The 16964-nt window shown below is 44.7% G+C and overlaps 1 protein-coding gene across 2 annotated transcripts in view; it reads left to right on the top strand.

Moving 5' to 3' along the window:
- Positions 1 to 16964, top strand: part of CLCN6 (chloride voltage-gated channel 6) — a 73426-nt gene that overhangs the window by 39536 nt on the left and 16926 nt on the right. The gene's annotated exons all lie outside the window — the stretch shown is intronic.

Below are 16964 nucleotides of genomic sequence, written 5' to 3'. Positions count from 1 at the left end.
GTCACTGTATTCTGTAGTTCTGAGCTGACAAACTGCCACTTAAGTATTTCCTGGAGATGGGGATCTGGTGTACAAGATAAATTGTGAAAGACCATGAAAGAGGCTTGGTCAAGCGTGAATAAGGAACAAGGAAAATATTGTTTATACCTTGGAGTAATAAGAGGAGCAATACATTGACAAGAGACAGGCTGGAATTGGTGCTAGAAGGATTATATATTTCTTTACAGATTGGGAGGTTAGTTCATATTTGGAAATACCAAATCCCTAGTTAGGTAGCTGAAATGTGTTTTCCTGATGTGTGCTGGAATTCCTGTGCACACAAATGCATGCACATACACACACTCACACACATACACACACTTTTTCTCATGTTCTACCTCTGGGACTTGCAAGCAAGGACTGCGTTGCTGCACTAGTGAGCTGAATAGCAGATCATGCAGGTACAACCCATTCATTCCTTTTTCAGCTTAAACCAGGGACTTCAGGGAAGAGTATGCACGTGACTGCTCTAGGACTTTAGATCAGAGTCCTTCAAGAAAAAATTCCTTTTACTCCTGAAGTTTATTGCTGCGTTCAGTCCCAGGATGACCCTAAATCTGCAATCCTCAAATTGACCTCACAGGAAAAAACATTTTCCTTTGAATTGCCATGTGTGACCAGAGATTTAAATTCAGTAATCGATTACTTCAGTTTCCCTCAGTTTAATAACTCTGTGTCTGCCCACCTGAGGGTTCCTGCTGTCATGATCTCTTTGAATGTCTCCTACTGCTTTAGCTGGATTAGAAGAAACGGAGTTAATCTTAAGTGTCTGAGTCCTAAAGAAGCATCAGCGTCTTTCAGTTCTATGGAGCAGCCAGTCACTTACCTGTAAGCTGGAAATGGGCTTGGCCCTTGCCTGGCTTTGACTGACCATAAGCAGTAGAAGGAATCCAGGGCAAAAAAGAAGTTTCAGGTTGATCTTCATTTTTTGGTGTCTCTGATTCCTCCTTCACTTGAGTCTCCCCAGTTCAGCGTTGCTCTGTGTCTCCAGCTACCAGCCTTTTTATCTTCCTCCAACCCCTCCCAAGTCCACCTTTTGAATTCCTGCCAGTGCAAGGATTGGTTTGAGGTTCTGATCTGTTTTCATCCTCCCAGGAGGAGGAGGGAGGAAATAGTTCTCTTTTCTGATGGCGAATAAAACGAGGTTTTACACTTCAGCAATGCAGCATCATTTTGTTGCTGTGAATCTGAAGGTCTCTGCAGCCTGCTGTCTTGGTGCCTCTTACGTACGTCAGTTTGCTTAGCTCAGTGTTCCTTGGGTTGACTGCTAAACGTTTCCTTTCTATCCAGAGGAAAACAATGTAAGAACTAAGTATTTTTACCTAACGTAATAATATGGCATTAGTAACCTATGAGTTGAAAAAGTGTGATTTGGAGAAGAGAAATCCAAGTCCTAAATACATGACAAGTAAGTTGCGTTAGTTACTGGCCTGAGTTACAGGGAATGTGGCTGAAACCAGGCTGATGTGCATAGAAAGCTTCTACATAGCTTAAGCTGAGGCAGAAATTCCTCTTTTCCCCTGGATCCAACTTAAAACATTTCCTCTGTGTGTTCTTTCTCAGTATATCATACACAATCGCTATTAAATCTGAAATTAGTCTGAAAGGAAGCATAGCTCCAACATCTTTCTTACCACATGTGCAGTTACAGGAACATTAAGAACCTGCATGATTAGAATGTGTGTTTGGTGGTTGGGTTTGGTGGGGTTTTTTGTTTGCAGGGTTTTTAAATGAATTAAAGCACCAGCTTCAAACCAAATGAATTCCATGAAATGTTAGGGGGAGCAGAAGAAACTGAATCAATTCTTAGCCAAGGTCTTGAGGGTATTTAAATCACTGCTGTTGGCCAGACCTCGCTGTACTGTAAAAGCACCTGGGGAGGTGTGTGGGTGCCTTGATTAAGATGTATATAGATAACTGATTCTCCAACCCCCTCAGCTGTTCTAATGAGTATTTTACTAGGTTCCATACCAAGGAATTACTCTTTTCCCGTTTGGGGGGCAGTGGGGAAGAGGAGCAATCAAATCTGTTAACTTGCATGTGTTGTAGGGGCTCAAAATTTGCACCCCCTGAAAAGTGGAAATGTTCTTGATCATGCAGTAATACATCCTTGATCTTTCACTGCATTTTTGCACATGTGATGCAGAAAGTTAAAGGCTGTTAAGCTGGATCTGTATGGAGGAAATGAAGGACCATCTGGCACTCCTCATCTGATCTCTGAGGTTAAGAGTCTTGTTGGTATTGAAGCTTGGAAAAAATAATTCTGTGATTTGCCAGCAGGTTTAATGTTTTCAGCATTTTTTTAATTGCAGATCTGTTTAAGGCATTATGTGTCTCTAGAAACAGGTATTCTAAGGCCAGAGCTTATAAATGTCCCTCTGACATAAAGAGAGATCTGATGTCATTACATTGTTGCGATTTTTTGTCATTGATGTTGATTAAAACCACATTTGATCTGAATCTTAATAGAAAATGAAATCATCATTTCAGAGGTTTGAGGTGTGTACTTTGCAGTGTAACAAGACAGTAAGAGGAGGCCAGGGCAGTTTCAAGCGTGCCTCATCTCCTCTGAAAAAGCCTAGGGTGGTTTTATTAGTTTGATTTGCTTGTCACAAGTCTGCATATCCGTGGATAATAAATCTTCTTGACCTCAAGATCTCTGAACTTGTTTCAGGGGACTTATGAATTGTCTCTCTGGTAACTGTTAGAAATACATACACTAGCACAGTCCTCATCTATGGCTATGTTGGTAAAATCAGAATTAAGGTTGGAAAGGACTTCTGGAGATCTATGGTACAATCTCACGCCAAAAGCAGAGCCAGCTTAGATCAGATTGCTTGGTGCCTTGTCAAGCTGAGTTTTGAAAATCTTCAAGAAACAGTGATTTCCTAATATCTAGTTGGAATTTTCCCTGTTGCAACTTGTGTCATTGTCTCTCATCCTATTGCATTGCAGCTGGATGCTGTCCATAGGCAGAACAAAAGGATGTTCCATCTCCCAAAGCAATGACACCTCAATCTAAGTGTGTTTCACAGAACGCTGCATAACCTAGACAATAAGGACAGCTTCAGTCCATATAGTCAACAGCTAGGTTCAAATCAGATTTAGTGCGGTGGAAAGAAGTAGTTAGAAACAGAAAGCCATCCTGCAAAAGTCTCTGCTTTACATTCTGGTTCTCCTCAGGGCTCAGAGTAGCATTGGCACCGTGTCTGAATATTCACAGCAACTTCTAAAATTGCCATTGGGGTGGTGCGGTTAAGATAGACTTCAACAACAAACTTCAGTCTGTAAGAAGGGAGGAGCTCCTGAACACAGTAGAAAATAGTTGGGAGACAGGAGGTGGCTTCGTGCCCATTTCTGAAGTGGTTTACATGTTCCTTTTGTATGGCAGATCCTCCGTATGAGTGTGGAGGGAAGTATCAAGAAGGCAGGTTGGCATGTGCTGCTTGTCTCCAGCAGTAAATTGTTTCCTAGCTTACTGAGATATTTCTCCTGTCCCAGCAGAGATTGTATTAAAAGACTAGGGTTAGGGCATACTATTCCTCTGGGGATATGTCTGTCTCATCCCTACAGGTGTTGTGAGGAAACCGAGCTCTGAAGTTGGTAGCATGCGGCATGCTTAGATAGGTACCGTTAGAGCACTGCCGCAGTAACTCATTACCCTCCCTAGTGAAGGAGAAACCAAAAATCCATTATCCCCAGCTCAGTGACCCCTTTCAGCCTCCTGTTCCTTCCCAGTTGCTCAGGCCAGCATTTCCTGGCTCATGGCAGCTGGCTGAAAGGGCAGTGACGTGTCTGTAGCGCTTCTGTCAAAGTGGGATCACCAAGTCCTTGACAGAAGCTGCATTGGGGGCCCCTCATTATGAGACATTAACATTTAGTGATGGTGTCCAAGCATTTGCCTGGTTGTCCCCCTCCCTTGCCCTCTCCTGAGAGGTCTAGTGGCTGAGCTGAGGCAGAGTTCAGTGCACAGCGTCAGCAGGAGCCCAGGCTTGGCTGGGGATGGCCCGGCTGCAGGTGCTCTGCTTGCTCTTCTGACACTTTATTGCCTTCACCTTAGGTTATGTGCTGACAGCAGGGCGCTTGCAGGAGGGGGTTCGGGGGGATCTGCAGCAGCAGTGCTCCCTGCAGGGAAGGGCGCTGGCACAGAGACTGTTGAGTTGAGCTCACTTACCTGGTGTAAAGCTGGCATGTATCCGCTGGATCTGCACCAGTCCTATCCAGAGGAGAATTTGGTCCCTGCCTTAGGGATGGCTGGGACTGTGTACTGGGAGGAACTGCCATCTGTGGGGAATGGACCAAACCCGAAGGAGCTTCCCTTGTGGGCTGGTCATCCCACAGAGAGGGTTTCCTCCCTCCTCTTCCTGCCCAACAGCACCTTCTGTGGGACTGTGAACGCCAGTAAGAGGATAGATTCGGTGCTGTCACCACTCTTCTCTGGGGTCCGCAAGGATGCATTTTGCCTTTGCCTGATCTGTTCTTCCCTTGCTGATGCTCACTGATCTTTTTGATAGGCATGAAGGGGGAATATTTTCCTCTGTAGCCCTTTGGAATGAGAAGGGGTCTAGGTCACCTGAGGACAAGGAGGGCAGCAGCCTGGCATTTAGTAGCAGGTCATATGTGGTTCTGGGGCATTGGATTTTGATGGCAACATTTTGATACTAGGTTTGTGAGGCACATTTATTACATTCTGCTGATGCTAATGAAGCCCCCCAGGGAAGCAGCAGTAAGGGAGGGGATGAAGTAGCTGGAGATTGTGCTCAGTGCTAGTCAAACAGCTGTTTTGGTGTGCTCTGCGGCACACTGCTGCCTGCTGGGAGAGGTGTTGGACCCAATTCTGACCTCTGCTGCAGCAGGGGTAGAAACAAAGAAGCTGCATGGGACTTCTGTATCTGGCCTGTAGCAGCCATGATCAGTCTGACTTCTCTCGTTATTCCCCCGGTGCTGGCACTTGGATGGCGTTAGGGAGAGAAGTGCAACATTCAGTGATCCGTTGGTGGGTGTTCCTGGCCCCCTTTCAATGATTAGTCTCCACACAGAGCTTTTTCTTCAAGCACGAGGGCATTTTTAGATTCCAGTGGTCCTGCTGTGTGGTGTGATACTAAAGATCCCTGACTTTGCTAGTCTTGCTGATGTTTATAATTATTCTGCTGTAAATTCTTGTGACATCTGTAGGCAAGCTGCTTTTCCCAAGGGACTTTAAGCAGAGTCCCACTGCCTATGGTTCAGCACTGTTCAGCAAATAGTATCCTTCTCTCTCAAAGGAAAAAGTGGAGAGGGAATGGATCAACTTATAGATTGAAATAATGGTTATAGAGCAGTGTAAAGCAGATGAAATGTGAAAACTGCTGGAGAGCTGGTATGAAAAACACAGATGGCTTTTACAGGCTGTAGTGCTGGAGAAGATTCTCAGATGAATCACGACAGGATGATGGGAAGAAAGGAGGAGTTTTGTATTAGACAAATGTGAGAAGCAAGTGGGAAGCGAAGGCTAGGCAAACATTGTAGGAGCAGCTGAAAGAAACCTGAGGATTTTCAGAGACTCTAGTAAAACAGATCCTGAAACAAATAGGAAACAAGCTGAGGTGTTAGGAGCAATGGGACAAGACTCCTGGTCAGTGCCTGGTGAGAGGCAGAGGCTTAAAAAAGTACTCCTGTTCCATCCTCACCTGGAACTATATTTTTGGCTAAGCTTCATCTCTAGCAATATGAACAGCATCTTGCTGCCCAGTTGCCTGTGTAGATATTCTCACCTTTCCAAAACAAGTTGTAGGTATTCACACTGCAACTGAAAACATGGATTAGCTGTGCATCGTCTTGTAACGTGTAGGTCTTTTTAGTACTGTGGCAGCTACTTTGCTTCCCCCCAAACTTTAAGCTGGTCCTCAGAAATTCTTAGGCTGATCTTGCACCTAACTGTTCAGAATCAGTCTCAGTCTCTGTGTTGTATTAGATACCTTTGGTATTTGAACAGAGGTCCAATTAGTCTACACATTTACTGCCTTACTCTAGAAAGATTGGGCTTTCAGTGGGGGCTAGGTCAGGCCTCAGTTCACAAAATTGCATAGCAAAGCTTACAGCTAATTAGCAGCTGAAAGCAGAAAGGCTGCTGCATTAGTCTGCAGTTCGTAACCTCTGACAGGAGGAAGAAACACCGTTCCTGGGCAGCGTGGAGATTAAATATTCCCAATTGTTTTGAGCTGAGAGAGATTTCCCGAGCAAAATTAGAAGGTCATCCCTGTGAGATTCCACTTAGCTTTGGGCTGGCTGCCTTTGGCGTTCGCGAGGTGTGTGGTGACCTCTTCTGGTCAATAGAGAATGTGCCTCCAAGTTCGGTTAGAACAAGGTCAGGTGTAAAGAAAAAGAAAACAGATCAGACACTGTGGGAGGTTTTGAAATGTCCACTTCAATTTTTCATTCAAGAACATGGTACGTATGGTACGAGAAGGGTCTGAGTGGGTCTTTTGCAAGCATTAGGCTCTAGAGCCATATAAGTGTGTATGAGTGGTTATGTCTTGGGAAGGCACATGGTATGTGTGTGATATATGAATGCATCTGCATGATATTTACAAGTTTGTACAGCACCAGTGTCAGATGTTCTGGTGGGTGGCTAAGTTTAGATCCACTACTAGATGTGTTGATTTGGATTCTTATAGCAGATTTTGCAGAATGTGAGTTTCTGTAAAAAGAGATGGGAGTGGGGAGGACATTTCGTAAGCATTTTGTCTGGGATAACATTTGCCAGGTTTTTTTCTTTGCAACCTAGCTCATTCTGGAATAGCTCAGAGCAGTGTCAACTAGTACCCATTGATCTAGAAGGTTTGCTAGCCAAGAAGCCAAATAAAGGGGCAAGAGGTCACACTATCCCATTGTGCTATTTATTGCTGCATGCCATTTGTCAGTATAGAGCGTGCAGAAGGAGAAACCATTTCTAGAAATGGCTAAACAGCTACAGGAATGAAATGGCACCTGTCCTAGAAGTTGCCATGGTTGTTTACTTCCCCTCTCCCTCCCCTAATGGACCAGTGATGAACCTAAGAATAACTTGACTGACTAAAAATGTAGTCATTACATAAAACCTGTCCTCTGCTCAACACTCTAGATTTTCTTCAGCCTGTGAGAGAGTGGCATTGTGCATAACCTCGATTTTGTATTCCCAGAGCAAGATCCCAATTGTCCTTTAGTTTTCACACATCTCAGACCCATGGACTTCCCTTAACTAGAAAGGTGTGTAGGTTGATCCCTGCTTTTTGAGAACAGGGAGGTAAACTATCCCAATTTTTGTTTGGTAGAGAATTCATGTGTATATTATTCTTCCTCCTGCTAACACTTACAGTCCTCTTCATCAATGCTTTTCATCAGCTCAGGCACAACTGGATACTGGTGTGTGCCTACGCTTGCTCACTAGGATTAGAAAGCAAATCCTTCATGTCACAGCACTGCAAGCAGTTGGTTGTGCCAGGGAGATCATCCTGGAAGCCTGCAGTGGATGCACATTAAGCTATGTGTGAACAGAAAGAGCGCTCCTTGCTGCCTCGGGTGGGTGAGCCGCAGTGGGAGGAATGCAGCCTCATCCAGAGCTTAGCTAAGCTGCTCTTTCTTAATAACTCAGTGTAGCTATGGTGACTCTTTATCACCGACTGTTCTTGATTTGACAACGCTTCTTTGTTTTCCCAGAAAATACTGACTGTGTTCGTCAAGCTTCTGGAAATAGCTACATCCTTTTGTGGTGGAAGGTGGTGTGGCCATGGGCTGGAGGGGCAGAATATTTTAGCTGTTGCTTGTCAGCACAGCGAGATGGGCGAGTAGCGTTTCAAAAACTAACACTTCTAAAGCTGTGATAAGGTGCTCAGCCTACAGGGCTGGAGCCTGTGTTCATGCTTGAGATAAACTCCACTGTCAGCGCCGCATTCACACCTCCCCTGTCACATTAGGCACCCCATGGTCCTGCCTTTCCCACTAGTCACTTGCTACAAAGCCTCAGCACAGGGGTATCAGGCCCTGTGCCTTCATCTACAGAGTCCCCAGGGGCTGCATTGCTCCATGCGCCCTTGTGGTGACATTGAGGTGGCTAGAGGTAATACTGTGGGTTGGAATAGATTTGTCACCGAGGATTGTCACCCTGAGCTTTGCACTCAGCCACTTCCCCTTGGGATGCGCTGCCTAGCCATTGCTGTCTGGACCAAAGAGAAATGGGTGGACTAGCTATATGTTAGGGATTGTCGTGTGAGTTATGGGATGTACAGTAGCAGGGCTGCTTCCTTGTGTGACTGCAAACACCAAATGAGCTGTCTGAAGTGACGGAGCTTGGAGGAAGGCAGTTGAATCTGCCTGTGGATGCTGAGGAAAGCATGATTTCACTCCAAGTTACTTACAGTCCCTCTCTCTGTAAAAGTTCATTTTGAGTCAAATGTTCAAGTGGCTATGGGCTGGACAGAGTTATTCTGGAATTACAGGCTCTTGTTTAATTAATTTACAGGGACAAAAGACAGTTGTCTTAAGCAACTGAATGCTGCTGAAACCCTTGTGGCTGTGCCATAGGGTAAAAGAATCATTCCTCTAACCAAAACAGTTTATTCACTGCAAAACCAGAGCTTAGCATCAGGATGAGGACAATACGGAGTTCTAAGGTTTCCTCCTACATGTACGGTGTTAGCTTCAGCTCACAGCACACAGCAGCACAGAAGAGTGCTCCTTGTAAAGGCCAGTTGTATCATACCCCCACTTTCAGTGGGCTTATATGGACAGGGAAATGAACAGGATTTTTTCACCAAGGTGAAGAAGTCCTCTGTTCACGAAGTGATTGGAGAGTTGAGGTTACTGCTTAAATTAATATTACTGTCCACCAGATTGAGAAACCATGAGACAGTTCGCTGTTGATCACCTGGACAGGTACAGCTTCAGTTCTCTCTCTTCTCTGGGTCTTTCAGTCCAGACCTTGAAGGATTTTCAGACTATATAGGGCTGAATTCTTTAATTTCATAAATAATACAGCTCTATTGATGTAGGAAAGCATTTGGCCATTTGCACAAATTAAAAAATATTGGCTTACAGCCCCATGTGTGCACAGACAGCTTCATGTGTGCAGGTCTGCAAACAGCACTTTTACACACAGTTTGCTCGCCCTCAGTATAGCGGTCAGGCCTGAGTAGCAGCTGCACATGGAGGGGTTGTGCAGTATGTCTGACTCGCTTCCCTGTCGTGATTTAGCTCCATGGCCTGTTAAAAGGGGGCCCTAAATGCCACCTTTAAGCCTGAACTTTAACACCCTGGTTGCGTTGCTGTGCCCCGCTGCAGTGAGTAGGAAGTCCAAGAGTAAATTTGATCCACGTCTATCTGAACTTCCTGATCTGGAAGCAGTTTCTTCTGTGTATCCCCTTGCTCTTCCCCCTAAGGCTGGTCTCTGGCTGCTCTGCTTTGAAAGCTGGATGGGAAAGCTAAGCAAGAGTAACCAGTAATGGACAGGGAGGGTATGAATACAGCCACGCGATCTGTTGGACACGTTACTAGTCCTTTTTACAGGAAACAGTGCTTTCTGGAACATGGGAGTACCCTCCAAAGGGTCTTCATTTGAGCAGTCAAAACTCATCTTTGGAAAAAAAACAACCCATCTTACAAACAGGTATCTATGCTGTAAATACTTAACTGTGTTTAGTTCAAACCAACATGCGAGGATGGCTTCTCTTTGCACAGCTGACAGATGCCACAAAACTTGGGAGGCAGGGAATGCTTTTAGCGTCCTTTGCCCACTGGAGATTCTTCACATAACTTCTGCGTTGTTTGACCAAGAGGATTTGTTTTACCATGTCACCTCCCTGAGGATAACAGCACATTTTTTGCCTAGTGTTGAAGTGTGAAGACCATTGTGAGCCATGACATCATATCTCCATGATAGGCCAGAGCAGATCAGGAAATGACCAAGGCCACCTGAAATATTGGCCATGGGAAGAATGAATGGAGGAGAGAAGGGATATGATACAGCAACATTCTTTAGCCTAGATAGGTCAGATGCACCTGACAAGTGTAATAGGACCAGGAGATCTTTCACACTTTAGCACATGATGATATTTTAGTGCAGAGAGATGGCTTGTGAGAGGTAGAGGTGAACCAGGGTGCAAATCCACTGGATAACATGCTTAATAAATCAGAGGTGCCGTTAGACAATAAGGAGTAAAGGGGATACAGGCCTGAACAGCTAGACTGCTCTGAGTCTGACCTTTCTTTAACTCTAGGAGGCTTAAAATGAATTCTCGGTCCGAATCTCTAACCACAGCTAGAACAATAATTCCCTCCAGACACATCAAAACTACCAGTGAGGAAAGACACATATGTATGTTCATGGCTATGACTGTTTTGGGGGGGTGAAGGGGAAGGAAGGGGGTAATGGGAGGTAAACAACAAACTACATTTTCTAGAAAATGTAGGGTTTTTTTCAAAAAGAAGTCATAAGTATCGGTTCATAAACTGAATAGTTTCGACTATTTTTGAGCTGATTTAATTCAAAAAGGGATTAGTAATTTAAAAAAAATAAAGGCGGGGTGGTGGGTGTTTGTAATGTAAATTATCTCTGAGGTCTCGTTCAGTGGGTTGCAAAGCTGAGGGCTTGTTTTGGTCCAAGGTTCCAACAGCCGTGGGGCTTATCACTGAAGTCAGAGCCAAGACAAACCTTTGGGCTGGGTCATGTCTGTCTCATTTTGCCCACAGCACAGGAAGCATTCATTACAGTCCAAACACACCTGACTTGTGGACGTGCAGTCTTGCTGCTGGTTTTGTAAATTGTTCTCTAATTTCTCCCTCTCTGTAGTTCTCTCTCCTTGTTTCCTTGTGTCAAGCGTTGAGAGCAGGATCACTTAAACTAAGGCTTAGCTGCTTTTAGGTCTTTTATTCTGTAATCAGATGACAGGATTGGCCAGTGATTAAAGCATTGTTTGAGAGTGGAAATGTGCCTCACTTTCATGATTGTGCCTGCAGTCTAAGCAACTGTTTGTCTCTGTATTTGCCCCCTGCACGACAAGTGTGCGATGCTCCCTTGTCTCACATGGGTGTTAGGAAACCAGGTGGTTCTCTGTGTGGCTTTGCAATTGTAGAGGCAAGAATGAATGAGAACTTTTGCAGATACTCGGTAATTGCCTGATGACCAGAAAGCTTCTACTGGAGGAAAGCGGCTGCATTTAAAACTTCTATACCTCCTAACTGTAACACTGTGTAGCTTTCCAGAGCTATTTTTTGCGCATCCCTAATCATTATACTACTGTACTTTAAACCTCAGAACATATCCCTGCTTGTACAGGTCTGAGAGCTTTATTTGGTACCCCTTAACTTAGCTTCAAAGCAAGGAACATCAAAACGTCCCGTCCCTCCAGGCTGAGCTTCTAGGCCCAGTGCCCACTGATGTGTTCCCTGATGATCCTGCCAGCCTGAGGCTGCTAAGCACAAGTGTCGGTCGGCCATGTGTGGAAGGCAGAAAGTTCAGAAGGCAGGAATTCCTGGAGCAGCAAGAGGAGGGGGGCATGACAGGAAGAGGAGACTGATAGTTCGCTGAAGAGCCCATCGCAAATAGTGCAGGAATAACAGTTCTCTGTCGTGGCTCCAGATTCCCTTATCTGGGAGCATTAAGCGGTGGAGCCTGTCGACACTTCTGCCTCGCGCCCTGCTCTGCACTCAGCCGCCTGCAGATACAGAGTGGCTTGAACAAGTTCCAGTGCTCGCTCTCGGAGCTTCCCAGGACCCCGCAGTGCAGCACCGTAGGGCGGCAGGTGACATCACTGCCAAGAGCCGTGGAGGCGCTTCCTGTGTCACATTCCCGACTGAAGAGCCTCTTGCCAAATCCTTGTCGTTCTACACAGTCTTTTTAGGAACAAATGGTCTAATTTTAGCCTGACTGCCACAAACACCTTCCTGAAATAGACTCTGACTCTCTCCTGCCTTGTGCATGTTCTTGAGAGTTTAAAAACAAAATCCCTAGTCTTTGGGATCCACAGCTAAGGCCTCTGTCAGCCTAAATTTGGGCAGTAAGAAATACTGAGCAGTGCAGTGGGGAAACTGCTGGCACTGTTAGACCCATACTGAGCTGAGCAAGGACAGGAATGTTCCTGAGAGGCAGAAACTCAGGTCATGGCATATCATGAAGTTGTATGGATCTGGTCCAATCTGGATGAGTTGTTCTGTGTTTCAAGGACTTTGCAATAGAAAGAACTTGTTGCATTCTGGACTGGCTGCAGCCATATATGACATTTAGAAGTACAGAGAATGGACTTACTTGGTGTCCTCTGTGGTTTGCCTAGGACAATTGCTCTAATCACTGTCCTTTCTTTTTGGTGCCTGGCTAGATAAGCACTGGCCTAGGAGTCAGTAAACTGTGGTTCTGATCCCATAACGAAGTCTGTTCATATCTGTGCTGCCCTTGAAGGGCATGCGCAGCAGCGGCCTGCTTTGAGAACAAGTGAAAAGAATTAAAATTGTGATATGAGGACAAGGAGCACAAACTCCACAGAATCACTGGGCTTTTTTTTCCTGCCTTTTGCTGTTTCCATGAACTTGAATATGCAAGCTCTTGTACTGAAGGATCAATACAAGCCTCAACTGCTGTTTTTAATTAGCAGAGAGTAAAAAGCCATGTTTTTAAAGAACTTACTAAATAGGAAAGGAAAAAATGTTTTCAGGCAGCTGTTGTCTTTATGTCAGTCTCTTGGGAGTGCCACAAACACCCCTTATGTTCCTTTAGACCGGCTAATTAGGCAGCTCCTTGTATCTGTAGGTCAGTTGATCCGCTAATGGACTCCCTGCAGTCTCCAATGCACCATGTCTTGAAGAATAAATAGGAAAAGGCAAAAAGTCCTTGGGGATCTAACTGGATCCTGGCCTGACTTTTCCATGGGGCCTTTTCTGAGCAGTACTGAAAGCAGGCGCGTGAGACAAAGAACAATAACCCCTGGGGTTTGCCAGGGTCATTGGGTATATGGCTGGCCTCTGCAGGGTGTGGGGCTATTAGCCAGGGGAGCTTCCCAGCTTGCCATCATTCAGCTGAGGACTAAAAATAAGGTACGTGCAAAGTGGCTGGTGTTACTGAATACTCTAAAGGCCAAACCCCTGGCACCTGGCTCCAGCTGGGCTTTAACACATGAGAACAAAATTGGCAGTAGGGCTTCATGTGCTGAGCATCCCTGCAGGAGCTTGGAGTATGCCAGCACATTAATGGAGGAACAGAAGGGACCTGGGGGACAGGAATTCTCCATTCTGGGTGAGACCTGAATAACCCCAGCTACTGCACAGTCTGGGAGAGCTTTTCCTCTTTAGCAGTATCATCCAGGATCTTTAAAATGTCACTGGCAAGAACTTTGATGAACTGATAAATTTCAATGAACTATATTTGTTTCCAGCTTCCCATGCCCTCCCATTTTGGCACGTCTTTAATAACAAACTTCTTAACACCCTGAAAAGCAGTGCAGACCCTACAGGTTAGGAAACTGGCTGGAGGTCATTGAACAAGTTGTTAGCAAGTGCTCAGCCTTGATTTTTTTGGTTTCCATTTCTGCATCTGGGCTATAGAGATCATCCCAACTGTCCTGGAATATGTGAGAGTAGGGAACAGTCATGGCCAGAGTGAGTCTGGGAATCGGGATCAGCCAAAAGCTGAAAAATACTCTGGGGTATGTGCTCTTTTTTATTTCGTGTTATGAATCCGCCTTCCTTTTTACATGTTCTCTGGCTTCAAGGGCGGGTTCGCATTTAATGCCTTGCCGTAAAAGACTTGCTTTGCCTTTCTAGCTTCTCTGTCGTCCATCTCAAGAGGAAAATGTAGTGGCAACTCAGTGACATTCTCTTCTCCTTTCGCTGCTTGTGCCTGTGTGTGGGACCGAAGCGCAGCCCCGGCAGCCCGAGGGACGCTGCAGGCTGTGACTGGCGGCCTGCGGTGACACCTGGCGATCGGGCCGGGCAGCGCTGATGCCCCGTGACGGTGTGAACAGCCTGGCTGGGGGAGCAGGGGGGCTCCTTTCCAGATGGCTGCGAGGACCAGGACAGCCTGTTTCCCAGACACCGTCCCGTGTAACTCAGCAGTCTGACTGGTGCAGGACGGCTGGAATAATCTTTGTGGAAATGCAGGGTGAGCTTGGAGTGGTACTCAGGGAAGGCTGTAGAGAAACTTGGTGTGTCAAACTCAAAAATTGAAACTGTTTGGATCCCCACAGGATTTGTCTGGTCGCAGGTGTATCTCTGTGCCTTTGACTAGGTTGAAATCCACTACCCTGTCATAGAGTAAACGTTAGGCTTTGTGTTAGTCTCATCCAGACCCAGGTTTTTGGTCCAGAAAATGTTTCATCTTACCAAAAGTCAGTCTCGGACTTAGGCCAGCCAACCTGGTACAGCCTCAGCCTTCATCCACTTCAAAGCTTGTTGTCTTTTGGGCATAGAGAACCCAAAAATCTTTGGAAAATAAGCCACCGTATCAAAGCATCAGACATATGAATAGGAAGCAGCTTATCACTTCCTCCTTCCTCTGAGGAGAGGGACTGTCAGAGTTGAACCAAAGCATGCGTTGTTAATAAACACTAATTGCCATCTATCATCAAGCACACAGAGCCATTTTCTACTATTTTCTAAATTAAAAACCTACACCAAAGCCTCTGAAGAGGTGAAGATCAGAACAGGCTCAATTTTCCATGCAAATAATTTGCCTCTGATCTTGACCCAGGATTTTCATAACAATCAGAGGCAGCATGGGGCTCGTGGCTCTGAGCTGCCCTGCGGTACCCAGCTGTCCCTCTCCCCAGTGGTGTTCCTTTCATGCCTGCTTGTGAAGGGATATGTGCACCTGAGGCATTCTCCTTTGCCGACTTGAAAGTCATGGCTCTTCAACAACATCTATCTCTGTCCCCCCTTTCCTATTTTTTTCCACATTTGATCCCACTTGCTGAGTGCTGATGGGAACCAGATGAAAGGATTCCAGCCTTTCAGTGTCAGTACTGGGCATCAACCTAGATTTATATATGTGGTTTTGAGTACATGTGATTGTGTGTTTGTTAATGCTGTGTGAGCATGCCTGTGTACCTTCCACACATCTCCAGTAATACCATCATCAAACATTTTAAAAAAACAACACATCACCATCCCCTTGGATTCAAGAGACTGACTTTAAAAAGAGGGTTTTTTAAAAGTGTTGGATTTGTATTCCTGATGGCTTTCTGTGATGCAGCTTGCTGTATTTACAAATTTACATTTGCTTTCTTTGGTGTGAGGGTGTTGGAGCAACTTACTGGGTACTTTAATGCGAAAATCTTAACCATATGCTTGCAGGTATCTTTTAACAGAAATGAGATTATATTTGCACCCATGTAGGCAAGTTCTGAGATTTGGGGAGGTGGGAAGGGAAGTTCTGCTTGAGATGGGCAAAATGTCTTATTAGATTTTCATAAGTTGTGAGACTGATCGCTGGAGCAAAATCCTGCATGAATGGAATGACTGAAATATTATTCTATACTATATGTTCACTGGCTTGAAATAATTCTTGCTTGAACTGATGAATATATTTTTAGAACAACACCTCATCTTGATTTATAAAGTAGTGGTGCTGGAGTTAGTTCTGTGCTTTGTTCTTTTTCATGTAGAAACATGCATATTACATTTATTGTGAATATTTTGGCCTCCAAGTTTGGCTTATCTACAAGACCAAATAGTTCTTCAGCTGACCTTCAGAGATCCTCAGCCCTTGAGAGCAAGTTGACCTTGTTACCTCAGGCTAAGCTTGCTTTACATAAAGCCACACAGACACTCCTACAGTGACTTTCTCTGAGCTAACTGAAAAGAGCAGCTCTTGGCTTTCATTCTGTAAGGAGAGAACTTATATGAGGTTTTCCAGTTGGTTCTTGTTAGCCAAGTGGATGACAAAGAGATATCCTGACCAACTTCCTTTGAAGCTCATAAAGCTTTTATTTTGGCAAAAAAAATACATTAAAAACAAAGAGCAACTGCAGCTTTCCAAGCTTGACTTCCTCTTAAATACACAGTTTTATTTTTGTTGTGTTTTGCCTCCCTTAAAAAGAATTTTAATCTACTAAAATCTTTCTCTTATGCAGTAGTAATGCTCTACATGAACCTGCTGACTGGGAGAGGAGATAGGAGAAAACATCTCCTCCACATTTGTGCTTCCATTCCCATCAGAATGTTTTCCTCGCTCTGGAATCGCTCAAAGAAAGCAGTTAGCAGGATAGGGTTAACAATATATGCCACTCACAAATGAATTGAACTCCTTGTAGAGTTATTAATTGTCAACATCGGGAAGTAATTCAGTTTGATTTCTCAGTCATCCATAGAAGAGGAATTTACTGTGCTCTGCTCATCACTACAGAGGCTCTTTTCCTCCAACAAAGGAAGAAAAGCAAATTACAATTTGATGGGAGAAATAGCTTGTCCTTCTAATGTCTTCCATGCATTAGAGACTGCAGAGACTTAGCAGAATTTATTTAATATTGTTTCCTCTTCATTTGTATCTCTGAAACAATGACCAATAAAAGAAGTCGTTAACCTCTCCTCCATCAGGGTCTTACTACTCCCTCTCCTACTATCTACATGTATACATGCCTTGCAAGCGATAGCGTACTGGAGAGATGTGCAGGCTAGCTTGGAATAGGCTGGCTCAGGTTCTGAAAGTGTCCTCATTATGGCTGGACTTCAGCAGCTGGATTCTGTGTCACCTAGAATTATTAATCTAGAATAGCTTCACTGGAGTGAAAGGAGTCACATTGCTGTACATCTTCTATCTACCACTTGTGCTCCCGCTGGAACTCCACCTGCACTTTTGTAGCTCTCCTTGTTTAGAATCCTTTCTAAATTTCTGTTGGTGTTTTAAGTTCCTAAGTAAACATACTAGTTAAAAAATGTGAATTATGGCTAAGAACAGAAAGAGAATGTTATTTGAAAGAAATATG

This window comes from Falco punctatus (assembly GCF_963210335.1).
Source record: "Falco punctatus genome assembly, chromosome: 3".
NCBI lineage: Eukaryota > Metazoa > Chordata > Aves > Falconiformes > Falconidae > Falco > Falco punctatus.
Note: the sequence above shows the minus strand (reverse complement) of the source record. Positions and strands in the feature narration are given on the sequence as shown.